Here is a 15,208-nt window from a genome sequence, read left to right on the forward strand (position 1 = left end):
GTTACAATAGGAGGCAGTGCATTTTCTGAATGTGGTCTAGAGCTATATTCTTTACTTTTTTTTTTTTTTCAGATGGCTGGCAAGAAGTTGCGTGACATTGCAGAAAATCCTGGAGATTCTCACTTCTCCACATGGGCTGGGGTGTGTTGTTTTTTTCTATGACAAAGTACAAGTATTTTCCAGATAGCTTTGCAAGTGGCTTTCTGAACTTCATCAGAACTTGCTGAGCGTTAAGCTTGCCTCACTGTGGGCAGCAAGTTTTGCCTTCTGTTTATTTTTAAAATGAGGTTTGTGGTGGGGAACTGAAAACGAGTTATCAAGTGTTTTTTGCAAAACAGAATTGATGGTGACAGCACGCTTTAGAGAGACCAAACCTCCTGTTCATAACTATGGTGTCTGCTCCCCCTGACCCTGTTTGCACAGCATGCCCGTGGCCACTAAAATTGCTGAACGTGAGAGAGAATTGCTAGTAAAGCACTTAGGGGCTTGATTGCAAGGTTAATTTGGCAAACAGAAAGGAATATTGTCTGACTCATGAAGGTCTTGCCAGTTGGCTGTTCTCTTTCTTTCTCGTTATTGTTGACTATGTTGTGATGGTTTTCTTCCTTGCTTCCAAGCTCCCTGCTACCCCATGCCTGCCTTTGGTGCATCTTCTGCCCAGCTTCCTACATCTCTTCTACTCTGGCCACTTCTCTGGTGGCCTTCTGATGGCCTCAGGAGCTCCTGTCCCCATGGCATGCCTGTGGCCTGGGAGCATCTGCTGTTTTTCCCGTGTCTGATTCCCCAGCACTGACGTCTCATAGAAACAGCTGGGCTCCCTTCCATAATTGTTTCCAGCTGTTTGCAGATGTGTCAGGCAATTGAAGCCTGGAAGCATGAAAAGGAGCTGGAAATCCAAAAGCTAAGCTGTCACCAGCAGATTTAGCTGCTCTGCATGAAACCAGTCAGTGTCCTTTTCTTCGCTTTTCTTTTTCACTGGTTTCCCTTTCTGCCTGTCCTGCTCCATCCGCACATGTTTCAACATCGGCGATCTGGTCTCCATGTTGAAGTGGTTACACCTTCTTAAACTTGAATAAACTCTGTTTATTCTATGTTGAGAAAAACTCCATTACAAGAATGAAATTTTGAGCCCGAACTTGTATACGTTCTCCAAGACAGCACAGGAAAAGTTCCTCTTTCAAAATAGAACATTTCTGTTATTTTTAAACAGGAAGAGGTTAATGAAGACATTATTAAATGTCTTCAATAATTCAAAAAGAATCATGAAATCAGTTTACAATCTCACATACTGTATTTAAGTGTAAATAATGTTCACCTCAGAAAAAGCCAGCCATGTGCGACAGTGACTACTTGAAATATCCTCTTTTTTCCCTTCTTGCTTTGTTTAAGACTCTCTGAGGGTTGGACTGACACATCTCTAGATACAGTACTGCTGTTTTATAAACAAACCTGAAAATGCTTTGAGAGATGAATGAAGACACACTCATTCAGAAACATCACAGCTTGAAGTCTGTCTTTTCTATTGTGTATTTCCTGTCTGTGGCTTTCGTTTAGTCTTTATGAGATTGTAGAAGAATTGCCAGGAGCCTGGCTCTCCTTTTTTGAGGGCCTGACGCTCCTCTCGGGCTCCAGGAGAGCTCTGCCTGAGCAGAAGGTACCAACCTTGCTCACGTCTGCAACCCGGGAGTAAGATGGTGTTAGTGTGGGGTTGTCAGGGTGTTGTGTTTCTTTGGCCTAACTTTTTGGAGTGTTCAGAAGATATCAACAACGAATACAATTATTTGTAAGATCTTTATTGGTTTACTATATGAATCAGGGAGAGGTTAATTTATGATATCTTGTCTCCATGCTCAGCTATTTCTATTTAATCTCTAATTAGGAATAACAGTTCTGACTGGCACTGTTACTGTCCTCAGGCCTCGGGTTAATAAAACAGGAAATCCAATTTTAGCATGCCTCATCCTGGATCCAAACCACTAATGCTACTTTATGCTGATAAGATTTATCACAGATCAGATAGAGTCTGACCAAACCACTCCAATACTTTGCCTACATGACAGCCACAGGCTGTCTTTGCTGTGTAAAGCCCGTATGAAAATGTGAATCTAGGAGAAACCCTATTTTGAGTTAACTTGGCCTAAGAGTGATTATAATGCCTACAGCTAATGTGGGTGGAGTTTGCCCTGCAACACGTCTGGCAGCCCGTAACTCGGGGACTGGTGGTGGCAGAGCTGTGAAGCTGAGCTCAAGATGTGCAGCTCAGCCCGGACACCCCATCTTGCCGCTGCCACGCTGCCTCACCTCTCCAGGATGCCTCGAGCGGGGATCCAGCCCACATCAACAAGCTGTTGCTGTCATGATTCCCACTCCACAGCTCGTGAGGAACCAAAATCACTGTCAGCTGCACACGGAGAGGCACCTCTGCTGCTTTCCCGTGTGAATTTGACCCACAGCTTTTTGGTGGCTGTGCTGAGCTGAGCCAGGTCCCAGTATTCCCAACCATTTAGCTGTTTGCTTCTGCCAGCACTTGTCCTCTACAACTGTTTTTCTGTCCACGCAGAAAACTGAAAGTAGGAATTCAGTTCAGTTAAATACCATGTGTTTTCCTGGTGTTAGACCAACAGCAAGCAACAGGCTTGTGGTTAAAGGTACCGAAATATTAAGCCATAACTTCAGTGGCTGTTACACCAGGGTCCACTCTGGAAATTGTTCATTATTGCTGTGAGCAAATCCAACTCATGCTTGAAGGAGTCCTGACTTGATCGCTCTTGCAATGTCATTTCCACTTGTCATTTCTTTGGGTCCTGCTGAGGGAGGCAAAGGTAATACACTATATGCTACATGTTGACTGCTTGTCAAAGACTGTACAAAGAGAGGTGAAAGGTAGCTGAGGTGGGGCTGAATTGTTTTCTGGAGGTTCCCAACTCTCTTCTTGCCATGCTGTTGCCTGTGCATGTGGTGTAGACTAGATACCTCACTGCAGGATGCTTGAGGTGAGGTGAGGTGAGATTGACTTCATCCTCATGCCTGGTCTGTAAGTGGGATTCGTGTCCAGAAAGGTTCTGGGAAGAAAACAGTACACACTTGTTTGTAGTGGTTACAATCAAGGTCCAACCTGAAATCCTTGAAATATTTTTATTGCTGTGTCACAGCCTCCCAAAGGTCATGGAGACACAAAGACTGGCCAGAAGAGGCAGCTGAAAAATATTAGCTATTCCTTAGCAGGCAGATAAATTCTTCACAGGCATGTGGACCTGGTAGGTATGAATCACATTTGTTAATGCATGCCCATTAGGCTGACACTATTAAATGCAGCTGTAATCAGTTTTCTGCATTTTCTGAAGAATATTTGGTACCAATATTTGAACTAAATTGCATTCATTCTTAGTTATATTGGTATTATTTACCTGTCTTTGAAAAACTGCTAAAATGAATGTAGCCTCCAGCCTACTGTAATTGAGAAGAGCAAAATACATATTTTTCAGTAAGTAAGCATCCTGAAATTACTGACTAAAGACTGATTTAATTTTCTATCCAAGTGCAATTCTTCAGCCTAAGTCCAATACAATTTCACAGTTCATTCATGCTGAGCTCAGCATAAAATATTGTATACTTTTTTTGTGAAATCACCTCAGACTCTTACAAACCAATTATACTAATTGCCTTTTTAATGAGCATAACTGAAGGAAATGGGTGTACTTACAGGGTCCAGGGAACACTATAAGAAAGAGAGAAGAATACTATTCTCAGCATTTCAAGAGTGGATTTTGTTTCTAAGCTAATAGAAAATTCAGCCCAATTTCCGAATCATGTAGTGTGAAATCCCATAATAAATGGTGGAAATTTATAACAAAAATTGAAAATGAAAGAATCGCATTCTCTACCCTGCAGGAAAACAAAGTTCAGAAAGTCTTGTTTGACTACATCCATTTCAGTAGCCAGATTTGATAAAAGAAGCAGATTTTAAGAGGATGCTGGGAGGGTCAGAACGCAGAAGACAACGCCAGCAAAGTGGAGGGGAAGCCTCAGAGACAGAGGTTGCTCTGCTGCCATTTCTTTAAAGCTCTACTCTTTAAGTTAGCAATGAGGATTTACTGGTGGCGTATTCCAGGGGACACAAAGCAAAGGCCATTTGAACTGCAGTGGGCTCTAACCACGGTGGAAAGTTATTCTTCCTCAGGAAGGCACAGCACCAGAGTCACCGCTTTGCTCTCCTCAAGGGCTAGTCCAGGGGAGCCCAATGCGGGGGGTGTGGGGGTGTGGGAGTGTGTGTGTGTGTGTGTGTGGGTGTGTGTGGAACCTGCCCTCCAGGCACCTCTGCTCAGCGACACAGAAAGCACTCTTCCTATCTGCTTGTGTAGCTGAGTCTTGCCTGGCAGGGATCTAGCAAAGGAAATCTGTTTTGGTAAGATGCAGCTCACTAGTAAAGCGGGGTCTAGAGCCAAGGAATAAACTGGGGCAGAAGAGGAGAGGGCGCAGAGAGCATAGCGTCCCATACAAGAGTGTGTGGTCCTGTATGATGAAGCAAGCTGAATACAGATAGACAATATTGTATTAAAATGAGTGAATGAATGAGTAAAACCCCAGGGTAGATGCAGAGGGTCTGGGACAAGCAATGGGATATCTTGAAAATGGAGCTTGTGAAGTGTCACTTCTAGATTTCACTTCTGAAATGTGAAAACCTCTTCCTCTGGTCCCTAGCAGAGAAGGCAGCAGCTGGGAGGAGATGCAGCACCAGCTACCACATCGTGTTTGGGGGGGGAAGCAGAAATGAAGTTTTCTCCTCTCCTCTCCTCTCCTCTCCTCTCCTCTCCTCTCCTCTCCTCTCCTCTCCTCTCCTCTCCTCTCCTCTCCTCTCCTCTCCTCTCCTCTCCTCTCCTCTCCTCTCCTCTCCTCTCCTCTCCTCTCCTCTCCTCTCCTCAAGAATGGTGTCCTTTGATTGAACCATACAGCAATGCTATAAAATAACTCTTAAATTTTAGTTGTTCCCCCTTTTTATGGGACATTAAAGATTCACTCTGCTGGAAAACACTGGCTGTAAACTACATTTACCTGAATATTATGTGAATATTTCTTTCAGAAAAAAAGAAAAAGCTGTAAGGCATATTTTGCCTAGTATTAGACTATCACTTCATATTGGTAACTAGGAGTTTAAAGCACATATATGCCACTTACTAACAGTTTAGGAAGGGCAAGAGGGAAGTAAACTTGCTGTGGAAGTCAAATTTTTGTCTCCCCACTTAAAGCAGATATAAGAACGGTAAAGCAAAGAAAATCACATTGAAATCGGAGTGTTTCACACCGTGGCCCCACTTACCTTGTTAAGGCAGGCACAGGGTGTCAGGTAGTGAGCCGGGGTTACTGCTCCTGCCCCTGCAGCAGCTACACCCCAGCTGTCCCCTGCCATCTCCAGGCAACAGAAAAACCCACACCAGCCCTCTACTGAATGATGAAAGATCGCCAGGCTGTTGAATACTAATATTATTTTTGAGCAGCACATGGGAAAATTTTGTTCAAGTGCAATGAAAATTCTCTTCAAAGATGAATTTGCAATGGAAAAAATGTGGGCGAGGTGGGATTTGTAGTTCTGTTGGTCTTATGCCAAAAAAGAGACTTTGTGATATTTCATGGCTGTTAGCAATAATACCTGTGCACCAACCGCATCATCACTGCACATAACGGAAGGAATGCAGTGGATGCAGATTAGGACACGAGTATAGCTATTATAATACATTGATGTGTTCTGCAGTGGTAAAGGAATTTAGGAAGACAAAGCGAGTGGCTGTTTGCTTGTTGGTGATATACTACACATTCACCTTCAGTAATGGACATTGTGCAGAAATACCTCAGCAGGATGATGAGGTGGCAGGTAGAAAGCAATTGCAGTTTCTTCAGAAAGGTGAAAAGTAATGAATGCTGTAACAGCCCTCAGGAACACATGCAGATGCAGCGTTGTTGTGTTAATGGCTTCAGTTTCCTCATCGCTGACTTGTGAGATGGTATCAGTCCTCTGGATTTTAAGAAGTCAAGAGAAAATAAGCTGTCATCCTCAGGGTGTTGTGACACTGCCGGCATTATCAGAGCAAACCTGTCTCAGTTTCTGAGTCCCGCCAGCTAGACAACAAATCTGAAATCAAGGTAATACTCCCCAAAGCCATTTTTTTCTGAACACTGACAATTCCTTCAGCTGGAAAAAACTGACAGAAAATCTTTATTTTCTCACTGTACTCTGAAATTCTCTTTTTTCCAAAATACTGACTATAGATTTTTTCCCTGCTGATGAAAATGTGTGCAATGTTGAATGCGATCAAATTTGCTCCAACTTGCATGAAAGCAATAACAATGTGCGGCTCTCAGCCATGACTGTGCTGTACATTTCTGCGCAATAATATTTCCTCCCACCCTGTTTTTCATGCTGATGAACTTTCTTGAATGCCATGCAACATCACACAACCCGTTAAATGCCAGTTAGGGAGCACTGGTTATCGTTTCAGGCATGCCCTGTGTAGGACTGGGATGGTGGTAGCTGGAAGTATTTGATTTTGCAGCTGTCATAATATCCTATCTTACCTACCCCTTGGAGGCTATTATTATTGTCTGGAGTCATCTGCAGGTGGCCTGATACTGGCTGCAAGTAGACAGCTCGGAGAATTTGTTGCCTTTTCATGCTTCAATACTTTGCTTGGGAAAGCTCTGCTTTTATCCATTTTTTTCCCTTAAAGCTGTTGTCAGCTATCATTTGCAGTACTTTGGTTTGATGGGAGAGTGCAAAGGAATGCTCCAGCCTTATCTTCCTGTGGCCTGGACTGCAATCCTAACAAGCTGGAGGTGATATATTCCCATTAGCATCTCACTGTATGCTCTTCCTTCTGACTTTCCTGATGCTCAGCTACCAAGGCAGTGGTACTGTGCAGGATTCCTCGCTGGACTCTGCCTCTCTGCCCTGAACCTCTCCTGTGGGAAACACTACGAAGTGATGCCTGGCTGCTGAGCACCTTAAATGGGATGAGGCGGCTTGTGTCAAAATGTCTGTTCTCAGGAAGAAGTTTTTCTTCACCTTCTGATCCACGTATCTTTTGTGCCCGCTCTGCATCCCCTGGATCCAGGTGCACCCTCTGCACTGGGGATGGATGGTACAAGGGCAAGGCAACTCCAAACTAGGCCATGCAGGGCACACAAAACAGGACGCAAAGCCGGCATCATGAGTACAGTGATCATCAGGGTACTACCTGCACCTTGTCACTGAGTGTTAGTTTGCCATCCCTGCCCTACACCTCCCTGTGATTTGCAGGAGCCCACTGGCTTGTGTTCTTCTGTTGTAGGTGTACCAGGGAACATATTCAGCAGCTGTCTGGGTGCAATAAGTACTGCTCATTAATGGCCCTAGCTATTTACTTCCTAAAAAATCCCTGTCTGCTTTCAGAAAGAAAAATCAGAGCTGGCGTCACTGGATAATCTGAGATCTGCTGTCCTCTTTGTCAGACTTTTGTTGCTCAATAGTGGGGAAAACAAGTAGGTTAATACTTTATATTTTAATTTTTACACTAATTTAGAGTAATAGAATCATAGAATGCTTTGGGTTGGAAGGGACCTTTAGAGGTCATCTAGCCCAACCCCCCTGCACTGAGCAGAGACATCTTCAAGTAGATCAGGTTGCTCAGAGCCCCGTCCAACCTGGCCTTGAACGCTTCCAGGGATGGGGCCTCCACTACCTCTCTGGGTAATCTGTTCCAGTGTCTGTAAAAAATTTCTTCCTTATATCCAGTCTAAATCTACCCTCCCTCAGTTTAAAGCCATTACTCCTTGTCCTGTCACAACAGGCCTTGCTAAAAAGATTTTTCACATCTTTCCTATAGGCCCCCTTTAAGTACTGAAAGGCTGCCATAAGGTTTCCCCACAGCCTTCTAATTATATGTGTGTATTTTCGGTTGTGGATGTCTGAAGTCAGGTACATCTGAAAGTGACTAGTATGTATAGATCCCTTTGATTTGACAGTTGGTGTCCATCAATGCTGGGAATCTAGATGCTCTTAAAATTTTTAGCGCAGACGTCAGAAGTTGCTTTAGATCACATCCTTTCTATTTCAGGATTTCCCGTTGAATAATATGAACGTGACGGTAATCTTCTGGTACAAGGCACGTAACGCAAGTTCAATGGGGCTAAATGCTGTTCTAGGTCAAGAGCATAAAACCGTAACCAAAACCAATGGTGAATCATGTAAGGGGAGAATTATGTTTAATTCTTCTCAATTGACAGGAGATTTTTAGCTGTCAAGTCATAAAGAGCAAAGTATAGTCTAATTTCTTCTATAATTGATAGAGAATAATTTTCCCTGCTTTACAATATCTGTTTTATGAGTAATTGTTTTATTTCTGCCTACCAAGTCACTTACTGTGGGTTTTATCTTCTTGTATGGTGTGGATGGCAGCCACAGTCTAAAAGTTTCCTTTCAAAGGAAACTATAATGTTCCAATCTGCCTTTTTGGCTTTATATCATTTATAGACAAAATGAACAGGATCAAACTACAGCTTGAAGAAACATGGCATTTTTAGCCAAGGAAATGTTCTTGATGAAACCCCGATTTTATTAGTGATACTACAATTAAATAAGCCATTATCAACTTCCTACAGATCTTCTGAGAGCAGCTCTCTTTCATTCTGGAGCCCAAATTACGGAAGCAATCTTCATAAAGGCCACTTCCCCAGCTATAGCGCCTGCTGTGATATGATTCATGCCTTTTGTCTTCTGCTTGGAATTTGGGGATGTTTATGAAGGGCTGTTATAAATACTGCATCTAATTCCTCTTTTTGCAAGATGCTTTATTCACAAGGAAAAAAAAACGAAAATTGCATCACGTATGTACGTCATATTATTTCCATTCCCTTTGCCATCTGGCACTATTCTTGTTGCCTCCTTCGTATACGTACTGAAAGGATGCGAGACCAGTGTCAGGCAGACACTCTGGAACACACGCTTCAGTATTACAGCTGGTAATTTAATGGTGCACAGGCACGTTTGTTACAACGAATCTGTGTAAATGTGTCTGTGAATGCTGGAGGTGGAATAATACATGCTCAGAATAATCTCACTTTCCAGGCTGTTCATTACTAGTGATCCTACACAAAAGATCTACACAAAAACTCTGAAGGTGAACAGTATAAATGTTTCAGCTCTTTTTATACTGTTCAGATTTTAATTTTCAACAGGGAAACAGCAGTATCATCTGTACTTGGAAAGTACCTGGCTGTTGATTTACCCTAAACTGTTGTCTAAAAACGTGGGTCAGACCTTTTCGGCACGATGACTTCTTTGGGACAATAAACACTGTGGTGCATCAGTAGACTGCTAATTACAGTAGGATCCTTTCTCAAAGAAAAGAGTTTGCAAAGGCTGAGAGAAAATGGTGAATGATCGCCTGCAGACCCACTGCTTTCATCATGCCTACTTAAGGTGAAGGGTGTTGACAATGGTTGCATTCATATTCAAAGTTTATTTATGTGAACCGTTATCACAGAATCACAGAATCACAGAATGTCAGGGGTTGGAAGGGACCTCTGTGGGTCATCTAGTCCAACCCCCCTGCCGAAGCAGGGTCACCTACAGCAGGCTGCACAGGATCTTGTCCAGGCGGGTCTTGAATATCTCCAGAGAAGGAGAATCCACAGCCTCCCTGGGCAGCCTGTTCCAGTGCTCCGTCACCCTCAGAGGGAAGAAGTTCTTCCTCATGTTCAGACGGAACTTCCTGTGCTTCAGTTTGTGCCCGTTGCCCCTTGTCCTGTCGCTGGGCACCACTGAAAAGAATCTGGGCCCATCCTCTTGACACTCACCCATTATGCTAATACGTGACAAAATTACTGTTTATGAAATTCAGATGGGCTTTCAGGTCACAAAGCAACTGTGGTTGTGTGACTGGGGAAAGGGATGAATTTAGGAATCGGGGATTTCACGTCTGTGCAAAACGCTTCTTTGAAAAACTAGAGGAATAATTTGCCCATAGATTCAGACAAAGAGCTGATCCTTTTATGAGGTGTACCTAGTTACAGGTTACACTGATATCATCTCTTTTCTCTGTCCATCCTAGAGTCAACGTTATTCTGATTTCTAGCAGCTGTTGGAGAGCTGGATGTGCAGAAATGGTTGTCAGCAGACACATCCAGTGGTTCCTGATCTGTGTTTGCTGCCGTAGCTTCTCCCTCCCTTGACTAACCTGGGGCTCCACAGCATGGACTTAGAGAGGCAATCCAGCCGTACCAGGCAGCTATAGCCTAACAACAGCCCCGAGGAGTGCACACGGGTGGCCAGAGACCAGGTGCAGGTGTTCTGGAGACCCGTTAACCATCTTGGCATCGCTGAGCTGAGCACAGCTCGGAATTGCCGCGTTCAGAGCAGCGTCTGCCCGCTCCCAAGCAGTGAAGCTTGTTTAAGCAAGTTGAAGCTGTAGCTCAGAGCCTGCAGGTAAACGAGACCCAGCAAACAGTGCTACGGATGGAGCATAAAATGAAAGCATTTTGTGGTGTTTTTTTGTTTTGTTGTGATTTTTTTGTCCTCCAGCTGAATAAAGGATTAGATGGATTATTACACATCCTATTTTGTGGTCTGGCATTAAGTCATTAAAGTGATTTATTTTTGCAAAGGATAATTTTTAATCAACTGAGTACAAATTAATCAAACTGAAAGAAATGAAACAACAACTTGTGAATTATTCATATTTAATGGGTCAAAGGCTGGATTCTTGCCTTGGTAGCTCCGTTCTCTGCCCTGAAGCCCCAGATAAGAACACAAAGCGCAGGCGTGCCTGACTGTAGCTCTGGAGTTCCTCTGTCTGAAGTGTCAGTCCTAATAGCTGGGACAGATACTGCAGGAGAAACAAAGGCTGAATAATTCCAGGAAAACAAAATATAGCAAATGTGTCACAGTGAGCTGCATGACCCTGATGTCCTGAAAGCAGAATTTGGGATTATCAGCTATAAATATGGAATCAGTGGAACGAGTCGAACTTCAGGAAGTGCTTCCGGAGAGTTCACCGAGTTCAGCTCCTTCGGCTGCAGACTCCCCAGATGAATAACGTCAGCTTTTGAGTGCCGCTCTGACAGCGGCTGTGTGGGCATCTCAGGACGGGGTCTGCTACCACGGTGAGTGGAACCCTGTCTGACAGCGCCCGGTGTTTGCCACTGATCATCGAGGGAGCACGGATGACTGATTTACAGCAGAGTCCTGTTTCTAGAGGGCTGGAGTTAGATTAATTGGTTTCTCAACTGTAAAACAAACATTGAGTTCGTCAATGCTGATGTGATTAGGACCAGGAGCAATAAGATCTGCCTAATCCAGAGCAAAGACATTTCCATCCCTGAAGCTGCCTGTCAGTAACAGTTCCCCATGAACTGGATAACACAATCTATATGCAAAAGCCAATTCCCAACCTCTCTTTATTCTGCAGGCGTTATGAAGCTTGACACACACATTCTCCTTCTCAAAATGACTTTAAAGCATTAACAGGCACACCATTTCAAACAGGGCAGGAAAACTGAAAGCTCCCACTGGTAAAATAAAGGCAGTTGAATATAGTCTCTGGCTCTGAATCACTTTTAAGAGCAATGCTTTCACTCGATTTATGAAGGGAAAACTGAGAGCGGCTTTCAACTTGGGTGGCGCAACCCTGCCTCCCACTGCCGCATCCTGCTCCTGCGACGCCTCGGCTGCTGGTGCTCCAGTGGGAGGGGAACAGGCCACAACAGACGGATGCTGGATCCCGCCTCATTTTTTTTCCATGCTGTTGACTCTACATGTTCACACGGGTATATGTAGGTTCTTGTGCTGGGCATAAGTCTAAAAGCTGCTGGTGATCTTCAGAGCAAAAACTTAAAATGTCATCTCCCTTCGTGGGGAGGGGATTTCAGGCAGAAAAGACATCCAGATTAAAAATCTCTCAGGGACAGTACAGGATGGCGTTTCTTAATTTTTTCTAGTCGGAGGACCACTCCATCTCCTGGGAGAGCACATGCATTGACCAGCCTCCACACTGCAGATAACAGTTTTCACATACAGACAAAAAACTATTAGGCCACCTGTAGGATATTTGTTTTTCACCTTAAATAGCCAGTGTTTTGTATACTTCCATGCATAAGAATGCATACATACATTTTAAAATGTATCTTTGCCACCATTCTGCTGACCAAACCCTGAGGCTGAGAGCAAACCAGAAGCTGAGAGGCAAGGACCCCGGTACCAGGGGATTGGGGATTGCTGGAAGGGCTTTCTCCATGCCCTGTAGCAGCACAGTGGCTCACTGGGGGAGTTACTTGGTTTTCCAGACTGGGGGCTTTCCCGGCCTCATGTCAGGCTGCCTAACTGTGGCAAGTACAGATGTGTAACCGCTTGCCTCCACTTCCCAGGAGAGCCTTTGCCTCCCCCACAGATCTTTCCAGAGAAGAGAAGGCACTGAAGATAGTTTTGACTCCAGCGTTGGCTAGAACCAGGGATTTCTGGTCTGCAGTATGGGTTTGATGGAACGGATTGGGAGATATCTCACTCTGACATTTCACAGCTTTCTCCTGGCTTGCCTAGGCTGCAACAAGCAGATCCCAAAACATTCTGCTGAGTTTCTTGAACTCTTACGGTTTTTGATATCTAAGGAGATCTTGGGTTTAAGATTGCTGATTCAAGAGTATTAAGGCAAGATGGCCTTTCAGGGGCCGCGTTACACCACGTATCAGGCTCCACGTATCAGGCTTCTGCACCATAATGGTCTCTGGGTTCTGCTCTCCCAAACCCACCCAGCCCGTGGGCAGCTGGCAGCAGAACAGGCCTTACAAAACCTGACCCTGGATTCCCTACTTGTTAATCACTCAAACGGGTTTAACTTGTTTTGTAAGATAAAGATTAGTTTGTTTTTTAAAGAAACACATAGAATTACTTTAACTATTTCCTACCTCTCCTATGACAAAAATCAGTGTTCCCTAGTTGAGCAGTTGTGTTCAGCTGGCAGCTTTTTCTAGCTGAAAGTTGCAGTGCTTTTACATGGTTTGAGCTGGAGTCTGATATTTCGATCCTGGAAGACCATAAAATTTGAGCATATGCCCTCTGACAACCTCCCGTTTCCTTTTGATTTCATAGGTGGGTTTCCAGTGACATGCGAGATGTAATCCCTTGTGTCTGGTCTTTCTTTGATGAGGCTGCCTGTTCCTTTTATCCAGTGAGATGCTGTGTTTTTCCTGGCAGTCAACAACGTAAAGCTCATGAATCGGTTTTGAAACTATCCAGTGTCATCTCAGAGAGAGGGTTCAATACCCAAACAGTTGGAAAAAATAAATTTTTGGCTTCTGTTATTTTTCCCAGCCAATTCATAACATGCCTGTAGAAATCCTGCCTTTTCCTGCCTTCTCTTCAGCCACCATAAGGGACAGGAAAATTAAACATGCAGCTGATTCATATTTTTTACAGAGTTTGGAAGCGCACAGCTCCACATTGGTGCTTTCTTTTGGGGCTGAGGAAGGTCGCATCCAGGAAGCTGAAAAACTCCGTGGTGTCTTGCAGTTGTGGGCTGGCGATTCGTCCTTGGGCTGCGTGCAAGTGCTGCGGGGAAGCGAGCAGAGGAAATCCTTCCTCCGGTCTCCTCGTACGTGTGGAGCAGCTCACAGCTGGGGCCCAGGCCGGCGTGCCGGGAGCGCCGTGGCCGGCGTGCCTGCCCGCAGACACGGCCGCTGCTCCGCAGGGAGGGGTGCAGGCACCCCCCGCCGCGCTGTGGGTCCTGTGCTGGCTGCTCCTTATCTTCAAGAAGAATAGACACCTTCCGTACGTGGAGGAGAGGCTCTCGTTTCCTCCAGGCAGTCAGGAGCTGGGCCCGTGCGTCCGTGTTTCACAGCACGGCACTCGCTTGGGCAAACCATGTGAGCCCCTGCACGGCTCCGCATGCTGCGCGTGTTGGCGATACGGTCACGCACAGGGAGGCATTATCCCTGGGTGCCAAACAGCACGAGCTGCTAATACTGGTCTGAGAAAGCAACCCGTGGAAGATCTATCCACCTGCAACAGCATGCGTCCCTCCTACTTTAGTGCAAAAAGTCAGCCCTGTTTTGCAGCAGCCTGCGGTGCCCCGGGGTGCAGGGAACGCAGCAAACCCAAAGGCTGCCACGGGGTTTGCATAGCTGCTTGCGGTCAGAGTGAGCAGACGGGTAACAACCAAAGCTACAGATTTCGCATGTGTGGTTTTTCCCATTCCAAATAAAGGAAAAGTCTGTTCAAGGAGCCTTAGTGTTTGATTGTGTTTCATAAAGAGAAGAAAAAAAAACAACAGTGAATGTTTCTTTTGGTCAGAACCTATATGGAAAATGCAAATTGGGTCATAAAGACCTGCAGTGGGAACAGCAGCTGCCTCTGGTGTGCCAGATGCTGGAGGCACTTCCAAGCCCTGACCGTGGAGCGGCATGCAGCTAAATTAGAAAGCCCATCATCTTTTAACAGCAAAAGGCAAACTCAGTTCCACAGCAACCACGTTAGGTGTGATACGCTGGAAGGGCAGAATTCACGATGAGGAAAGTAAAGCTGAGCATGGGTTGGAAACCTCAAGCTGCTGCTCCAGCTATGGGAATAAGATCAGAACAGATGCCATTAGAATAAGATGCAGGATGCTGTGTCACAGGACTGGGAAGCAAACTGTCGTTTGTGAGGCTTTTCCTCTCTAGGATGGGGAATAAAGAAGTAATGATTTTTGTCTTCCTCTGATTTGCATTAGTTTTGTTTGACTTCTGATTGTCATTAGTCTAAGTTATAGGTGTAGAATAACTATTGTACATCTCGACTGTATCAGGATAAGGCAGACAGGCAGCTGCAATAATGACATAACTTAGTAATCTTCGCTAGTAGTTGTTATTTTAGCACAGTTTGTAGTCATTCCTGCAACACAGACGTGGAAAGTTCAACTCCCTCTCAGAAGAATGAGAGTAGGACTGGAAAAGGTTCAGAGCAGGATGACAAAGGTGGTCAAAGGAATGAAATTGCTTCCCTACAAGAAAGAAAAAGTACAGTTCTGCTAGCTGGAGAAGAGGTGACAGAGGAGAGATGAAGACAGCCTCTGAGTGATGGAGAACAGGGAGTGGTTTTCAGCATCTCTTTCAGTGCAAGCACGTGAAGGAAACCAGTGAGTAGGAGGTTTCAGGGCAAAAACCAAGGTGACGCTTCAACCACCACATACAGGCTCTCTGGAAATCC

Source organism: Opisthocomus hoazin, chromosome 1 (genome assembly GCF_030867145.1).
Source record: "Opisthocomus hoazin isolate bOpiHoa1 chromosome 1, bOpiHoa1.hap1, whole genome shotgun sequence".
Lineage (NCBI taxonomy): Eukaryota > Metazoa > Chordata > Aves > Opisthocomiformes > Opisthocomidae > Opisthocomus > Opisthocomus hoazin.